Source organism: Haliaeetus albicilla, chromosome 6 (assembly GCF_947461875.1).
Source record: "Haliaeetus albicilla chromosome 6, bHalAlb1.1, whole genome shotgun sequence".
Lineage (NCBI taxonomy): Eukaryota > Metazoa > Chordata > Aves > Accipitriformes > Accipitridae > Haliaeetus > Haliaeetus albicilla.
In genome coordinates, this window is record NC_091488.1 from 46,609,622 (window position 1) to 46,627,289 (window position 17,668).

The window sequence follows — 17,668 nt, forward strand, 5'->3', positions numbered from 1 at the left end:
GCCGCGCCAAATTCCCGTGCTGAGCAGCCCGGCCCCAACCGGTTGCCGCCGGACTCCGTGTGGACCTCTTTTTTTCTGGTGTTTTGGTGGCATGGTGAGAGGTATGATGCGGGCGAAGACCCCGCAAAGGGAGTTAGTAACTGGGGCTCTCTACAGGTGCTCCCCGACGCTCTTGCCGGCAGGGTTATGATCTGGAGAGGGCTGTTCGCTACCGGTTAGGCAGCGTCAACCCCAGAGCCTCGGTCACTAAAGTGCCAGCCGGGATTCCCAATGAGCCGCCGCTTCCCTGAAATCTTTCTCTGTACAACACCTGAACACGTTTTTATCATGACTCCCTTTTCTTTGTAACTTGAAGTTTCTCAGTCGGCAGAAGCCTTAATTTTCATGCTAAAAAACATCCGTGCAGGATATAAGCGATTATGATTAAGGTGGTTTTAGTGTTTGTGAGGACCACGTAGATTAAATGGATTTTAAAAAATGAGGCTTCTGAATGTTTTCCTTCGAGGATAACACCGCGAGATAGATTTCCAGCTGTTTGGCTGCTTTAAACCTGGAAGTTGCCCTACCTTACTGTGGTTAGATTACTTACCTGGTTTAACTGACTCTTCTGAGTTGATAGCACTTGGCTTGGAAACAATTACAGCAAGATGTGCGTAATACAACCTTCCCTACCTGCTGATGGGTGCCAATGCCTCGAACAACCCCAAGAACACCTCCGTTGGGGAAAATGCCTGCAACGTCCCCCTCGCTTCGGCGCTGCGCCCGTGTTTGGGAAATCCAAACTAACCGGGGGACACTCCACGCACCCCTGCCCAGCTCTGCTGCCGAGGTCAACGGGGTGAAGTGGGCTCTGCATCCCCACAGCACCATGCCGGCGCAGCCTCTCAATTATTTCTGTAGTTTTGTGCATGGTCCGAGTCACTCAGGGTTCAGGTCCCAGCCTGGGGACCCAGGAGAGAGTCCCGCTCCACCTTCCTCCACCTTGCGGGCAGCCTTCCCTGCCCAGGCTTTTATCAGGCCCACAGCCCTTTCTCAGTTTCACTTTCAAAAGAAATACATTTCTCCAAGGTAACAAGAAGAGCAAAGTATGACATTGTTTCACCCTGGTACTCCTTTTCTATTTTCACTCGGGCATGGATGGAGGCCAGAAACCTCCGTCCAGGGTATTTCAGCGCTGCCCAGTGTGGGAGGCAAGGGGGTGGGATGGGGAAGGGGCTCCAGAGCATTTTGGAAAGAAGGGAGACTTTCCAGGCTAGGGTGAACCGTTCGTGTGCAGGACACAGATAACAGACTATAAGCATGACTTGCTGGCGCTGCAGACAATGTGATCTTGAAGGTCAGTTTATGGTTTCTCAGGTTATTTTTTGTTAGCTCCTTTCGTGTCCAATAACAAAGCAGAGGTGTTAATGGGTTTAGATGCTGGACGTTGCGATGCTGCCACTGTACTGCTTCATTTGGGTTCTGGAATACAGACGTACTTCTGTTTTACTCTTCTTCATTTTTGCTCTTCCTCTGACTGAGGGTTGCTCTAGCTTGACTGTAATATCTGTTTTGCCAGGTTACATACAACTAGTAATGTGAAAAATGTCTTTAAGTATCTGTGTAAAACCGGTAACACCTGATGTACTCATAAATGTGATGCTGTTCCTCAAAGGCTGCAGGTACATTTCATTTCCTCGCTTAACCTCACTGTGACCATCTTCAGCTAATGTGAATGGACTTAACCCTTGTGTTTCCTATTCAGCAGCCCCGTGGGCTCTCCTGATCGTATTGATGCTTGCTGTGACTCTGAGCTGAGGTCTTATGGCTTCTGCCAAGCAACCTTGAAGATGTCAGGATTTCTGAGAAGTCTTGCCTTTTGTTTTTCTTTGGTAAGGCAGACAATTTTGCCCTAGACCATTTTGAGAGGGGAGGGGTATCAAACTCCCAGATAAGTAACTTTTACTTTGAAATTAGTAAGAAACTGGTCCAAACTTTCACTCAATACTTGGTTATTGTCCCACAGTCTGTATCTCTTCACCCCCCCCCCCGTGCTCCCATTTTAAACTATCTTGTGAGAATCCTGTGTCCCCAAAGCAATTGTCCTGAATTCTGCAAGTCTTCCCCAACACTACAAAGCTCTTTCCTCTGGCTGAGATACTCTTCTCCACTTCCAGATTTCTGCAAATTTTCCATGGCAATCTAAGGAAATATAATGATCCATTTTCATTGTTGCTTTCTTCATCGTGCCCCCCCCCCCCTTCTATTTTTGTTTGTTTTTTCACAGAGAAGCCTGAACTTACTTGTTTAGCACAACGGAAGTATCTTTGCTTTGGTGTCAGACATGGAAGAAAATGCCACAAGAAACAGTCTCCTCATTTTGTGGAGGAGAGACAAGAGCCCCTCCTGTCACGTCCGAGAAGCTGCTCCTGCAGCGAACAAATGCCACGGGAACAAGAGGCAGAGAGAGACTTGCACACAGAGAATTTGGGAGTATATGACCAGAACAAGATCAAGAACCACTGAACAGGCGACGCGTGCTTCTTTTTTGAGAACATTCTAGTGCCAATGGAGGATCCAGTCTCTCTCTAACAGCCACCTAGGTGAGGACTGCCCATATGCCAGCATGACTCTGCATCTACTTCCCGTCAGAAGAACAGCAGTTCAGACTTCGCTCGGCACTCGTCATGAGCCTCGTCTCCTGTTTGGCCAGGAGAAGGAGGGGGCAGGGTGAATGGCGCGGCCATGCAGCCAGAGCCACACCGCGTCAGCCAGACGTGCAGGGTGCATGAGGCAGTGCTAGTGGCGGCGAACTGAGGCGGGGGGAGAGATAGAGAAGATTGGGGACTGCTCAGCCCCCTGTAAATCTGAACTGTTGATCTCTATCTCTGTATGCTTCGCTAGTTTGCTTGCTTTAAAAAACATCACAGACGTACTTGGTACTGACACCTATAGCTAAGGTTACTCGATATTTTCCATCACAAGTCTGTTTTCAGTTACTCAGAACTTTGCCAGATATCAGACACTCAGATTCGAATTTTCCATGTTTATCTTCACCTTTTTTTCTGAAGATGGAGGCACTTAGTAAGATGTAAGAAACAAATGTTATTTTGCAATCGTAAAAATTTGCCTTTGCAACACTGCCAGTCTTTTAACTAGAATTTTGTATATAATGAATAATGAAAGCTGGAAGTGATACTCAAAAGTTAAGGATGCTTAGTAGTTATCAATTTTAGGTTCCCGTTTCCCTAAAGTGCCTTGGATAGAGATGCCCTGCTCCCCTCGTCATGAAACAAACAGTTGTATCCAGTCAGAGAAGAAGCAAGTGGTCTCAAGGGGACTGCAATAACAGCTTACTGGTTCGAGCTGCCTGGATTGCAGTTCTGCGATACCTGTTTTTGCATCCTGTATTAAAGCTGGTGCGTGCTGGCAAAAATCACTAACACTGAAACACATCTCCTCTTGAGCTCGGTTAGCAGAAATACTGAAAAAACAGGCTGGGACAGAATTCTCCTTCATCTCCTACCTCCAGCTGGATCTGGGAGAGGCGTTTCCAGCGTTGCACCCAGCAACGACTGTGCTACAGGGAACAGTGCAAACCAGCCCAGAGGTTGTGCATACCCCATTCGGCTGGGTGTGAACCCCACTGCTGCTGAGCAGAGCTGATGGACGGGGGTTTGCTCAAGAGGAGAAGGACGTCCGAGACTCAAATCTCAACGGTGATACCTACTAAGTCACCTTCAGCTCAAAACCAGCCAGAAGTCTGCAAAGCTGCTAGAGCCGCAAGTGTCCGGAGGGTTTTTTTTCTCTTGTCCCGTAACAGGCAACAACCAGCCAGGTAACTTTGGGGCTGTGCCCTCAGTGCAGAAACCAACGATCACGTATCAGGTCCTGCTCGGAGGTGAACTACTCGGGGACGGGTCTTGCTTTGTGCCACACACGTGCGCCTTTCCCAAATGTGAAGCTGCCAGCTCCTAGCTTTGCAACACTCGGACTCGCACCGCCAAGTTTTTTTTCTTAAAAAAAGAGAACATTTGTGACCAATGTCTAAGCGCCTTCCTCGCTGCAAGTCATTGGGATGCTCTGGAGCCCCAGTCTGAAGGGCTGTGTGCTTTTTTCCCCCCTTCCTCAACTCTGTAGCGAACAGAATTTGCTCTGCGAGCGAGCAGAAGCCCGCAGGCTCCCGGAGGCGGGAGCGCCCAACGGCAGCCTCACCATCCCGGCCACCCGGCCGAGGGTTTCTGTAAAACCCCCGTGAAGTTGGCAGCCATGGCCCCCACCGCCTTCTTCTCTCCGCCTGTGCCTGGTGTGTCCCTCACTTCCACCCTCCCGCCGCCCTTCCCCGTCTCTCTGCCCTCTCCCTCCCCTGAGGGGGCGAAGGCCCCCAGCAACCCTCCTGGGCGGCCCCACCCTGCCGAGCCGGCCGCATCCCATAATAGTTCACAAAGGCGACTCCATCCCATAATAGCCACCCACGGGAAACGCTCCATAGCAACCACCCCCCATCCCCACACCGTGGAGCAGCCATCCCAGCATACCCTGGCCGGCTTTATTGGTTATGACTGCTGAGAGCCAGCGAAGGCGGGGAGGGGGGAGAACCGGGGCGAGGGGGCCCCGGGGCGGGTGGGACGGGGACACGGCCAGGAGGCTCCGGGCGAGCGGCGGGACGTGGAGGAGGTGGCGGGGTGGGGGGGGGGGGTGTGTGTCCCAGCGGGCACCGCCAGGAATCCTGACAGGGGCTGCAGCCTCCCGCCGACCCGCCCCGGGGCCGCACCGACATCCCATAATAACTCCCTTCCCCTCCCCTCCCTCGGTCCGCCGCATCCCATAATATTTCCCAGGCAGGCAGCCCCGCCGTAGGTACTGAGGCATCCCATAATAAGCCGGCCCGGTCACACACGCTGGGAATGGTGCCATCCCATAATACTCCTCCCCTCACGCCGGGCTGCGGCGGGCCCTGCCATCCCATAATAGCCGCCCGCTTCCCCCCCCCCCCCGTGCCTTATGGGGCATCCTCATCCCATAATACTCCCCCGGCGGCAGTAGGGCCTGCCATCCCATAATACTCCCCGCCACCCACCTGCCCCCCTCCGGTCGCGGGAGGCCTCGCCATCCCATAATAGTCGCGGCTCGCCCTCCCCCGCCGCAGAAGGCCTCGCCATCCCATAATACCCAACGCTTGCCCTCCCCCTCTCCACTCTGCCCCCCCCCCACCCCGCCCTCCACCCCCGGGCCTCGCCATCCCATAATAGCCGCGGCTGAAGCCTGACCCCGTGGGCCGGACCCCGCTCGGCTCCCGCCCGGCCGGGCCCCCCCCCCCCCCCCCGCACCCCCGCCGCCACCGGGGCCGCCTCGCCCCGGCCTCACCGCCCGGCTCTGGGCTGCCTTCACCCTCACCTGGCGTGCGGGCCCGCCGCCGCCCTCAGCTCTCCGGGGCTGCCCGCCTCAGCCCCACGCCCTCCCGGGAGCCTCGCCCGCGGTGCCACCGTCCCACGCTGGGCCCCTCGCCCTCGGTGTCCGCTGCCCGGCCGTCCTTCACCCCCCCCGCCCCCCCCGCAGCCACCCCTCGAGTCAGCAGAAAAGCACAAAGCCTGAGCGTTGCTCCCGCGTGGTGCCGCTCAACGGCGAGGTGGTCGCGTGCCCGCGCCCGGTCCGGACGGAGCCCGCCGCTGCCATGGGGCGCCGGGGCGGCGTTGGCACCGTGACCGTCGAGCCCTGACCTAGTTTGCCGGGTGCAGTGCTGCCGGCCACAAGGCCTCCCGCTCCTCGCCCACTGCCGCCCCGTGCCGCGTTCGGGTCGGCTCGCCAGAAAGCTTTGCGATCCGCTCGCATCTGCGTTATCGCGCGTCTGCTGCGGAAGATAACTCCGCACCTTGCCCTCCGCTCGCATGAGCCTATTTTACTTCTGAACGCGGCGTCTTCGGGTTTTGCTTTCAGCCCCATCGCTGCTTTTGTGTCCCCGTTCTCCTTAATGTTTATTACGGGCTCGTGGTAGCGTTTCTGGGCCGCTCCGTGGTTTTACTGGACGTGCTCATACTGGACGTGTTCGTAAGTGCGGCTCCGCGCTTGCAACATTTACCTCTTGTTAAAGCCAGCAAAAGCGACCCAATATCTAAGGGAGGAATAGAAAGTGCGAACCCCCAAAGCCGAAATGACAACATGGAAAAGGTTTGCGTGCAGGAAAGAACCAAACCCCCGTAATTTCTCACACCCTGTGAGTGGAGGCTCCACAAGGATACACTTTGGGGATTAAAAGTATCTAGGCGGGCTGGGAAACAGTAACACGTGGGGCAAGGTAACCAGGCGTTTCCTTGGCACTAGGTAGGGCGGGACGCAGCGAAGGCGCCCGCGTCCGTTCAGTCAGATCCCCGCGGAAAACGCGCAGGGATGAGGTTTTAGAGCAGCGGCAAGTTTGGCCACCGCTGCGAGGAAAGGCGGGAAGGGTTCTGTTTTCCCAGCGAGAAACCCGCCGCTGCAGGCTCTCCCCCCACCCCCACCCCGGCCTCGTCCCGGTGAAACCGGAGAAGGGGTCTACCGGGTGCACTCCTACGGCCGCGCGCCCACCGGCAGCCCCTGCGCCGGTCACCGTCACTGGCAGTACTGGCGAGGTGTGGTCCCTTTGTCTGGTGGCTTTCCGGCGGCGGATGCAGGAGCCCCCTTCGCAAACTCCGTGTTTTACAGGGAGTCCCCCTGTGGCAGATCTGTTAACGGGGAAAGCGTCTGCAGGGGAGCGCAAAGGCGGCGGAGGATGCAGCCTGCAAAGTGCCGCGCGTTCTCTTCTGCCCGTCATACGTTTTATTCGCGGATGATCTTCTGGCGTCGGCTAGAAACAAGCAAGCAAGCGGACGCACACAGCACTCCACGGTCTTGGAGAAGGAGCTCTGGGCTCGGAGCCTGGGAGCACTGAGTCCGTTCAACCATCCTTCCCGCTTGCCGTTTTTCACGTTTCTGTGCACCTGGGCACCCGCTGAGTAGGTGTCAAATCTGCATTCTCAGGAAGAGAGCTGTCTTTCGCTTCTTCTACACAGAGAGTAACTGAAGGGCCGAGCGAGGTCACGTCAGGCTGAGCTAACGCAGAGCTTTAGTTTGTAACGTATGGTCCGTACTACACCATCTGCACGTGACGTGTTTAGATCAAGGTTACATCTGTTTAGTAAAACATCGAGAACGCCTAATGCAGAGGAGGAACTCGAACTGCTCCAAGCCTGGTTTTAATTGGATAGACCTGTGGTTCGGGCACACACTCAGGGGAAATCTGTCGCTTTTTGGGTGCTCCTGTCCCCTGGCTGTCCTCTACTGACCCACTGCAGTAGAAGTTGCTCCTCTCCCGGCTGTGGCGACCGAGCAGATGTGCGTGCTCGCTAAAGCATTCTCCAGCGTGAAGTCCAGCCCTTCACGGCACGACGGCTGCAGGAGGAGGTCTGAGCTAAGGAAGCCGGCCCGACCTCAGCGTCCGTGCTCGGACTCCGGTGGGGCATCCCGCTTTTCAGGGCCCACCTGCTCTGCCAGCAGCCGTTCTCCTCCTCTCCCCTGCACGCCCTCCTTCCTCACCTCCCATCCTCCTCAGCCCCCGCAGCAGCTTCCGTGCCGTGCAGCCTTCCCCCTCTTGCACCTTTCACGGAGAAACGGGGCAACTGCTACGGCTGGGCTGCTGCCCCGCGGAGCAGGAGCCATATTTCTGCGGGAGCGATAGCTGCCGCTCAGCGCTTGCGAGCTGCAAGCGGGCACAGGAGGGGCGTTAGCGTCCCGGGCAGCGAGCCACGCCAGCCCACGGGCTCTCAGTTTGATTGCACTAAGTGAACAGGTGCCTCATCCTTTACTTTAAGAACTCACCAAATGTAATTTTGCCACTTGAAAATGTTCCATCTTAGGTGAGGCTTGAACATGTCCGCATTAACCGTTTTTAGAGGTGTAACGAGACTGTTTTTAAATGATTTACGCTGGTGACACTGCTAACAGACCAACCGTCATCTGAAAAACTCCAGGTTTCAGGTTTGCCCTTCTCTCTTTCCGAAGAAATATTGCAGGCTTTGTGCGTGAAGTAGCTGTTTCCAGCTATCGGGCCTCATTCCTCCATCCGCCTCGCAATTCAGACAAAAGCTTCTGAGAAGGCATGACCTACGGCAAAGCAAGTGCTGTATTCCTGCCTTATTCTGAAGCTGCTAGGGACAGCGATGTGACTGATCCCAGAGTGGCGAGTTCAAGCTGCAGATCTTTGCAAGGAGAAAGTTACCAGCAGAGCTGGAATTAGACTGTCTGGGCATTCCTGCTGTAAACCATTCTGTTGCTTATAACTTTTACGATTGGAGTTGAAATTTTCCATTCTGGCTGTCTGCCTACACCTGATTCTTTATAATTTTTTTTTTCTTTTTAAATATGGCTTCAGCCTGAACATTTCATCTACTCAGGCAAAAAAAAAAAACAGAGAAAAACATTTTGGTTTAGACTGTTAAAGTGTATGTTAAAATGAACAGCCCTTTACTATGAACAACTCCATGAATGAACATCCTCATCCGCTCCCTTTCCAGACTCCTTGGTAATATCACAGAGACTGAACCAAATGAATGAAGACTCATCTGTTTTGAAGTCTTTGGTTAACAAATCCTACACTTTTTTTTTTTTTCTTGGGGGGGGGGAAGTTAGCAGACGAGATAGAAACCTCTTGATGTAAAAAAGGGCAAGGTGCTCCCAAGGTCGGTGCTGTACCTCTTCCTAATTCCTACACGCTCTGCCTGCTTCCCCTTACCATTACCATACCTGCCCTCCACACTGGCTTATTGCCCAGGCTGGAAGGGGTTTCACCAGAACTGCTAATGGGGCAGGTGACCGGGATGCCAGAGCTGGATGGGGTCCATCCAAAATCTGCTGGAGGCTGTGACTCTTCTCCGTTACCCATCCTCTTCAAAAAACGTGATGCCACAGAGGATAAAGTGGGACAAGCTGAGAGGGACTGAGCCCTACAAGGTGTGCCATTCCCGGACATGTTTCTGTCTCTCCAGCAACACCTGATATGTTTGCTGACAGATGCAGTCACCTAGACTTGAAGTAGAAACAAGGATGGCTTTAAGAACCGCCCCCAGAGCTGCACATAGGAACAATGTCTGACGTTAAAGTTGGTCTTCAAGTCTTTCTGTTATAATCTTCTTTAAACTGGTTCTTTCGTCAACAGCTGAATAAAATCCACCAGCCAGCCAAAACAAGGATATTGTACCTTACCAAGTTTCCATGCAGGAGTTGTGTGTAGAGCCAAGTGGAATCTCTCTTTCTGTAATTTGACCCCTTTTATGGATGCTCAGGCTTTTTTTTTTTTTTCTTTCTTCCACTTCACCCTTCCGAAAAGCCGTGGGAGCAACAAAATATAAGAAAGAGATGCTGACTTTCCTTGACCATCTCTCTCTTCAAAACTGTAGCCTGGGAATCACTCCCCAAGCTATTTGGGGAAGGAACTTGAGCTGGATTTGATGCAGGTTTGGTGCAGGATGAGGAGTATTAACTGGCACTCGTGAGCTACATGAGACGGGGAAGCTGCAAGCTCCAGGTGGCTGCAGGTTCAGGCACAAGCAAAGCCCCATCCCAGACTCCAAAAGCATCCATCACTGTGGCATGTGTCCAAAGAGCCGAGACAAAAGGCCGTTCTGGACATTTTCCCTGCCATCCAAGCACAGAGACGGTGCTATGAAATCCTGTGTTATTGGTAGGTTCGCTGTGCTGCCGGTGTCTCAAAGTGTTCCTCTGGTGGGTAGGAGCACAAGCATCTTCTCCGGTAGGTCTCAGAGCCTTTCTTGTTCACTTCAGGCTTTGTTGCAGTGCAGTGCCTGACGTCTCACGGGCAACCCTGGCAATCTGAACTATAAAGCAGGACAACTACCCTCCACAGCACTCAGCTGCTAACGAGAACTCTGCAGGGGGAAGAGCTGTCTGCCAGACTCTGAGACCCCCACCCACCACCCCACTCAGCCTGACAGGCAGGAAAAGTGATACAAAGCTCAGACGGATCAAACCTTCAGCGCTGAGGAGGTTATTTCTCAGGACCACTAACGCCATCTCCACGCTAAACCCATGCCACTAGGAAAGACCTTTTTTTTAAAATTGTTTTTTAAATTGGTGAAGGCTACCCCCTATAGAGGGCTACAGAAGTCACCCCGACAGAAAGAGAAGTGGTGGAAAAGGCAGGCACAATCAGCTTCATCTCATGTTTTGGTGTCCCTGGGAAGTTGCTCTCCCAGCTGAATTATGGTTTTGGTGCAAAGTGCCTCAGGTTTTTGGAAGAGAGTAGTTTTTCTTAGTACTTTCAGACTGCATGTCTAGAAAATGACATGAGGAAGGACAGCATGGAGGGAACAGAGTAGCACAGGGTCAGGTTTGAAGAAAGCAAAATGGAGAATTCTGTGTACGACAGGGCCTTCTCAAGCTTCAAAAATAGCTCAAGTGATGAGCCTGACCATTTCCCTCTGAAGCATTGATGTCACCCTGCCTGTGGCAATGATCTACTTATCAGATTGATGATATATTGCTACTGGCAGTTACTCTGAAACAGCTAAAGTCAATAAATACCATTTCTAAATTAAGTAGCCAGAGAATTTTCCTATTGCTTCTCCTATATTTAATTCTTCCTTGTCCAGTAAGTCACGGTGTCTCACCCACTGGCTTTCCTTTCCCTCGCCATTAGAAAGTACAAAGTGCAGAATGACAGAATGACCTGTGTCACATTTCTGTCTGTCTTACTCTTTTACTTTCTAAATTTCTCATTCATATTACCTCTGAACTAAGATGGCATTTCCCCCTCATTGCTTATAGCCGTGGGCTCTTTGGCCAGGTAATAAACTTCATGCAACCAGCTGCTAAATCTCACTGGTATTTTTCTATCACTGTGTTTCTTCCCAATTCCCCACATCGCTTCCCTCCTCCGGAGGCAGGTCCTTTCGGAGCACCAAGCGTGTGTGTTGGTGGTTCAGGTTCCACTCCAGATGCGCACATAAGGCAACCAGATCACGAAGACAACCTCCGATTCCCAGGCCAACAACTAATGCCTCGCTACCCATTGCAATGCACCCCAAACCCGAGCCAGCCTGTGGCAGCGCCGGTCCTTTCCCTGCTTACAAATTGTCACCAATAATTTCGGCAAGCGCTAATGAAGCACCCTTACTGTGGCTGCAGGAGTCTCTCGCATGTCTCCCGGATTAAGGTCGCCCATAGCACCCAGATTCAGGTCTCCCATAGCATCCCCCCGCCCCGGCCGCCCCTGCAGCTCCGCAGCCTGCCGGGCACACGGCGATGCTTTCAGCAGCTGCACAGCAGCGACTGCTGTCCCTAAGCCATAGCAGCATGTTTCCCCAACACTTCTTTTTTTTTTTTTAACCTCCCTGTCCCCTCTGAATAGGCCCTAACCAGGGGATTTGAGTGCTGCAATCATGCAAATCGTCCCACCGGGTTTTTTGTAATGCTAATTATATCAAATGCATGCTCGTCAATGAGAACGCCTAATTCCCCTTGCTCATTATCTAGATGTTGCACACTGATATAGAAGCATCTGAAAAAATTCATCTCCTCGCAACACAGCATTTGTGAACCCCTTGCCGCCACCTTCGCCGCCCCTGCCTCTGCCCCAGAGCCCCCAGGTGATACTGGGCATCAGCACATGCACCAAATTGTCTCCCAAAGTCACCAATCCTTTGCCCCTTCTTGCAAAGGCTCTCGGCTTGAGACTTTGGCCTTTGATTCGCAGAATTGCTTAGGTCTTGTATTTGTGACTGAAATCAGTCGGAGCGACACAAAGAATGTATATGTGCTATATAGCACTCTGAAAAGTGACATCCAAAGTAATTCAGAACATACATTTTAGCTGCTGTTTCCTGCCTATAAAACAGTAATAATACCATATCGGCTTATGGGCCTCTTGTGAAAGAAGTTAATTCAAATTTATGAAGCTGTTGGATGCAGGGATGATAAATACTACAGAAAAGCATGAGAAGATCAGTAGCCCCGTTTGCAGAATGGAGTTCAGCTATGTGCATGCAGTAAATAGCTGATGGATTTGTATACTGCATGTGGGGGAAAAAAAAAAAAGAAGAAAAATAGCAAATAGCTACTTTTTTTTTCTCTTTCTGAGTGGTGTTCTTCCTACGCGGGGAACAAAGAAGGGACTTCGTGGGGAAAACAATCTGTCATTGCGTAACCAAGGACAACCGTGACACCTATGCACAAGGAGCCCACAAGGAGAAAACTAAGTCTGGCATTTCTGAACCCAAAGTGCAGGGCTTCGAAACCTTTTTTTTTGGGGGAGGGGTTGTTTTCATTTATGGCAGCGCTCCCTAAATGCGCGAGTTCAGCATTTGCCAGGCTCTGATCAGGTAAAACCCTCACGGAAGACGCTGGCCTGCGTGATGGGCGAGATGACTTTCAGATCCTTTTACTGGTGTTGCTTCTCTCTTCTTCACCTCGTACTGGGGTGCTGCTGTCCTGACGGCAAAATTGACTCCCCTTCTCCCCCTGCTCCCGGGCAAGAAGCACTCGCACCCTTACTTCCTTCTGGTTTACAGCTTCTTCCCTTTATTACCAATTTTTTTTTTTTTTTTAAATTGCTTTTCCCCAAAGGCTGAGAGGACAGAGCAAGAATCAGAGCCGTGCCCTGCTGCACGACAGCGCAGGGCAATTAGCCTCGATGGCCGCAATCCTGGCCACGACCCCCCCGGCTGGCAGCCACTACCCCCCCCGGGGGACACTGGGGGTCCCCCCCGACCCCAGCCCGCCCGGGGTACCCGCTCCCCCCCTCCCAGTAAAACCAGTTCCTGCGCCCTCAGGGTCCCCGCTCCCTCACGGCTACATCTCGGAGGGGGCCGGTGCTGCGGGGAGCTGCCCCCCCCCGATCCTCCTTCCCCTTCGGCCGTCTAACGGGAGCCCCCCCCCAATTTTCTCGCCGCCCCCCCCGGTTGGGCCCCGAGTCCCGCAGCCGCCGCCGGGGGCCGCTGTCGGCCGCGGAGAACGCGAGTGGGGCGGGAGCGGCGGGGCGGGGGGAGCCGTGTTTCTCTATAGATTGGTTTGGATTTGGACACTCTTTTGTTGTTTCAGATTAAAAAAAAACAACAGCGAACCAACCCGGATCAGAAAGCCAGCGGTAACGTTGGTCACAACGACGTTTTTCGCCGCAAAACGTGCTTTTGGGGGAAAGCGCTCCCCTCGGTTCGGCTCGCCCCGGCTAACGGCTGGCGGGGGGGTTTTGCCCACGCAGGGACTCCTGGAGGGCGAGGGGTAAGAGACCGCCACCCTGCAGGGATCCCTCTGAACCCGGGACAGCCTGTTCCAGGTTTGGTCCTGTCATCTCTGTCCGTTCCCGATGCGGCGACAGGTTGCTTTATAGCCCAGTGATGTCTGTACTGGTTTTCTCCTTTTTTGTTAACCCCCCATCTTTTTCTTCTTTTTTTTTTTTTTTTTTTCCAGACAGAGTCAGAAAAGGTCTTTCATCATCACTTTGTGGTGAAAAGTTTGATCCTTTCCCTCCACCCCTTCCCCTCCCGGAGAAAAGTACTTTCTTGTTCCCTTGTATTTCAGGGAGTGAAGCGAAGAGTGACTGCCTGCGCTGCAGGCGGTGGTATTTGCAGGGCAGGGACGTTTTATAGCTGGCATGGAAGACTAGATCGCCGCTGCCTTGTCACTGTTACTAGCTGAGTGAACTAGGTTAAAGCAGTGATAGCTATGTCTGGCTCCCAAATATCCTCAAAGAAAATCAGCAGCATAGCAGGTTCTTCAGTGATATGACGCTATTTCTTCTTATTTTGCTTGGGAGCCCTTAGAGACCGCTATCTCGCCGTGCAAGATGCTACGCAAGCCAAACAAAAAATGATCCACGCCCAAAGATCTCTTCGAGTGTAAGAGCAGAGACAACGGATGACATGGAAATGTAGGAAACCCTGAGATGATTTTGGTCAGCAGGTCGTACAGCGGTATCAGCGCAGCAGCAGCCTGGCCTCTGCCGAGATTCTGTTAGCATTGCAGAACACACGAGTTCGAAAGAAAGGCTTCAAAATCAACTCATGAAACGCAAAGCTGAGACTGACCGCTCTCGGTCACAGGATCAAGGACTCGGGCTGCAGCTGGAAGGCAGGCAGGGTACACAAAGTATAGATAATCCAAGCGAGAACAGCTCTAAGAGGGAATGATAATGAAGAAGCTGGAAAAATGCTTGGGTTATCCGATCAGCATCTAAACCACAAGGTCAGAGAATCATACAATTATTTAGGTTGGAAGGACCTCTGGAGGACATATGTTTCAACTCCCAGCAACTGGGGGGGAGAGGGAATAATCTCCCAAGCTCAAAGCAGGCACAGCTTAAGTTGCTCAGGGTGTTTGTAATCCAAAAGACATGTTTTGTTGGAGGGATACATCAAGCGGTGGGAGGCATACACCCAGTATGTGGTGGAAGGAATACAGACAGTAATAAAAAGAATTTGAAGGTTAAGTCTGGCTTGCTCTGGGACTTCTGAAACAACTTTTCAAGCTGACTTAGAGAACACAGAGCGTCAGTGGGTTTCTAGAAAGTGTAAAATACATTTAAGATCACGATTAATAGTCGTAACAATATGTTTCGATATCATCCAAATAAGGCACCATTTCCAGAAGTGACTGGCACGTCTGTTCTGGAAGCCAAAAGACTTGAAATCCTAATGTATTTATGCATTTTTGCAGATACCTTGTCTGAGCCATATAGAATAAGCATTCTGTGCTCCTTTGCCATCTCTCTGACCTTTCACTTGTTTAGTCTTACTTGATAGGAAGACATTTGTTTGATGTTCACATCTGAGAGTGACACAAGTGCAGGGAAGCAGCAAATGGCATCTTTTACCCCTGACATGCTTAGGAATACTAATTCAAGAATAATCGCAGTAGGACGTAGAGGGTCAATTATAGAAGTTGAAAAGGCTTTGCTCAGCTTATATTCTCATTTAACTTTCCTTTCTTGAATACCATTGCTTTACGTAGTTTGTTCCTGTTGTTTTAAACACAGGCTTTAAAGTGGTTCCGTTTTGTAGCAGTTGGTATTGTTGGACACCATCATACCCTAGGACTTCCAGATTTGTTTGTTTGGCTTTTTTTTATACATACTTGTTAAACAGAAGCTATAAAGCAAGATAGGGTGAGTGACTCATTTCACTGAGAGACAGTACATGCATGTTCTCTTCTTTATCACCGCGTGATGGAATAAAAAATTCAGGCTAAGAAAGGCAAAAACGCAGAAGCAGAAGACCTAGCAAACACTGATTCTCTCTGGCAGACATGAAAAATATCCAAAATCCCCTCCAGAATCTAAAGCGATTAAATTTGACTAGAATCCTCAAAAATGAAACAAAACCAATGCAAGCTGAAACAGACTGAAAACCCAAAGGACAAAATGCAACAGCCCGCACTGGGCACACCATTGCCTATATATAACAATTAAGGAAAGCCTTCAGAAACCCAAAGTCAGGAACTTTTCTGCTGTGTGTGGCATGACCAATAGCCCCCATTATTGTTAAACTGGTTGATGTGATTCATTAAGAGATGAGCTTTTCAGTTATTTATAATTTTGTCAAAATATTTGAGCTAAAATTTTCTCTGCTGGAGGTGGAATATTTATAAAATGTTCCAGGTAAAAATAGTTCTGCTATTTTCAGGAATTAAACTATAAGAAAAGATGATGTTTTCTGATGTTCTTTTTGAGAAGTTGTGTTTTGGCGGGGGGGGGGGGGGGGGAGGAGTAGCCTCTTCCGAAAGAGTGGCGTCCGCCACCTGACATTTCATTCATGCCTGCCAAGAGAAGACGGAGCCAGACTCTGCTCGCGGTGGTCCCTGGGAAAGCACAGGAGGCAACAGCCAGAACTTGCAACAAGGGAAATTCCTGCAGAGCATTAGGAAAAGCCTCTCCCCAGGGCATGTTTCAGCACCGGCTGTGCTGTGCGTGCCCCGAGAGACGCTGAGGAATCTCCATCCTTGGAGGTGCTCAGCACACACCTGGATGAGGCCCTGGCCAACCTGAACTAGCTCGGGGTCCTGGGTGCATCCTCCCCGCTCCTGGGGCTTTGGCTGTGTGAGCTCGGGGCCAGGTCAGAGACAGGGCAGTTGAGGCTGCCCCTTCCCTCTGGTGACTTTGGGGAGAGTTTTCAGAAAGCTCTGCTGGAGCCTCAGCCAGGGCTGATCCCCTGCCCCAGGAGCTGCTTTTAAGCTGGTGCTCTGGCCCTTGCCTCCTGCCTGAGCAGTCTTGCCCGTGCCTGGCCGTGCACTGTGTCGATCTAGACCCACGGACAACCTTCCTGGCTTGACCCGAGACCTGCCTTGTCACGACGGACTCATCTGGCAATCACCGGACTGTGGCTCACCCGGTTACTGCCTCCAGACCTGACCCTGATGCTGACTTGACTTCTTAGATTAACCTTGGACCTGCCTCGTCACCACAGGCTTGTCTGGCAATCTAGATTCTCGGCTGAACCCGGCTGTCATCACTCTACCAACCACATCTACCCCTTGCTGGGGAAGCCCTTTCCTCTGCCTTGTCACCACGGTTGGCTCTCGGCTGCCGTTCCTTTGGGGAGCAGCCAGCCCTCACGGACCCCAGCAGCCTGCTGTGAGCAGGGAGTTGGGGTAGAGACCTCCAGAGGTCCCTTCCCACCCAAATCTTTCTGGAAATTTATGACAGTGCTCTAGCCAAGTTAAAAGGAAAGAAAAATTCAACTTCTCTGGGCAGGGAGGAAAACATAGCGGTGAAGGCTCTCGGTGCTCAGGTGCATGGCGTATTAGATCTGGGGAAGGGAGAAAGGACCAGAGGAACAGGGACAAGGAAAGGGGTCTAGGTAATAGGAAGGTGGAGGACGATGTGGAAACGGACAGCAGTGCAGCTGCTGTAATATCGCTCCACTACCCCGTAAATCCCAGAACAAAAGGGTAACATCAGACCCTAGCAGAAGGTACGCACACAGCTCTGCTTCCTCTGCAGCTGCACTATGTCACAAATGACTCACATTCACATGGCAGTCCTGAATTTTCGAAACAGAAATACCTACTGCCCCGCAAGCCCTCCTCCACCTTTCTCACTGCATGTCTCAGACACAATTAAATGTCCTTCCTCTGCAGACATATTTCAAGGCTGGTCTGCTGGTGATGCACGGGCCGAGAAAGGGGACAGAGCTGGACTACCTGGGGTGTGTGTCTCCCAAGGCAGCCTGTGACGCAAGGATCTCTCTGTGGAGAGGCTCATCATCTTCTACAGGTCTTCTCAAAGACCTGCTTCTACAGTAGTAGAGATCTGCAAGGGAGACTGGAAAGATGGATTTAAAACCCCATATCACCTAAACTGTATTGTAACACTAAACCACAATGCATTGCAATCCATTTATTCCCGCAGCAGTGATGAGGTAGGGACTTGAAATAAGATTCATTGCTCTTTTAGAAATCTAAGAACCAGGCCTTTACTCTGAACAGCATTTCTTGTCACTTTCCCTTACCATTCTTTTAACGTTTTCCAAAAAATTCAAATACACCCTAATGGACCCACTCTGGGATAGCCCGAGTCCTGCTGGAAGCCACAGAGGGGCTGTTTTGCAGTGCAAGTGGAAAGGCAACCCTTGGTCACTAGCAGGAGAGCATAACTGGGGGTTCTGGCACTGCCGCTGTACAGCTCGATCTCTTGCTGCTGGGGAGATTTATAGGGCTTTCCCATACA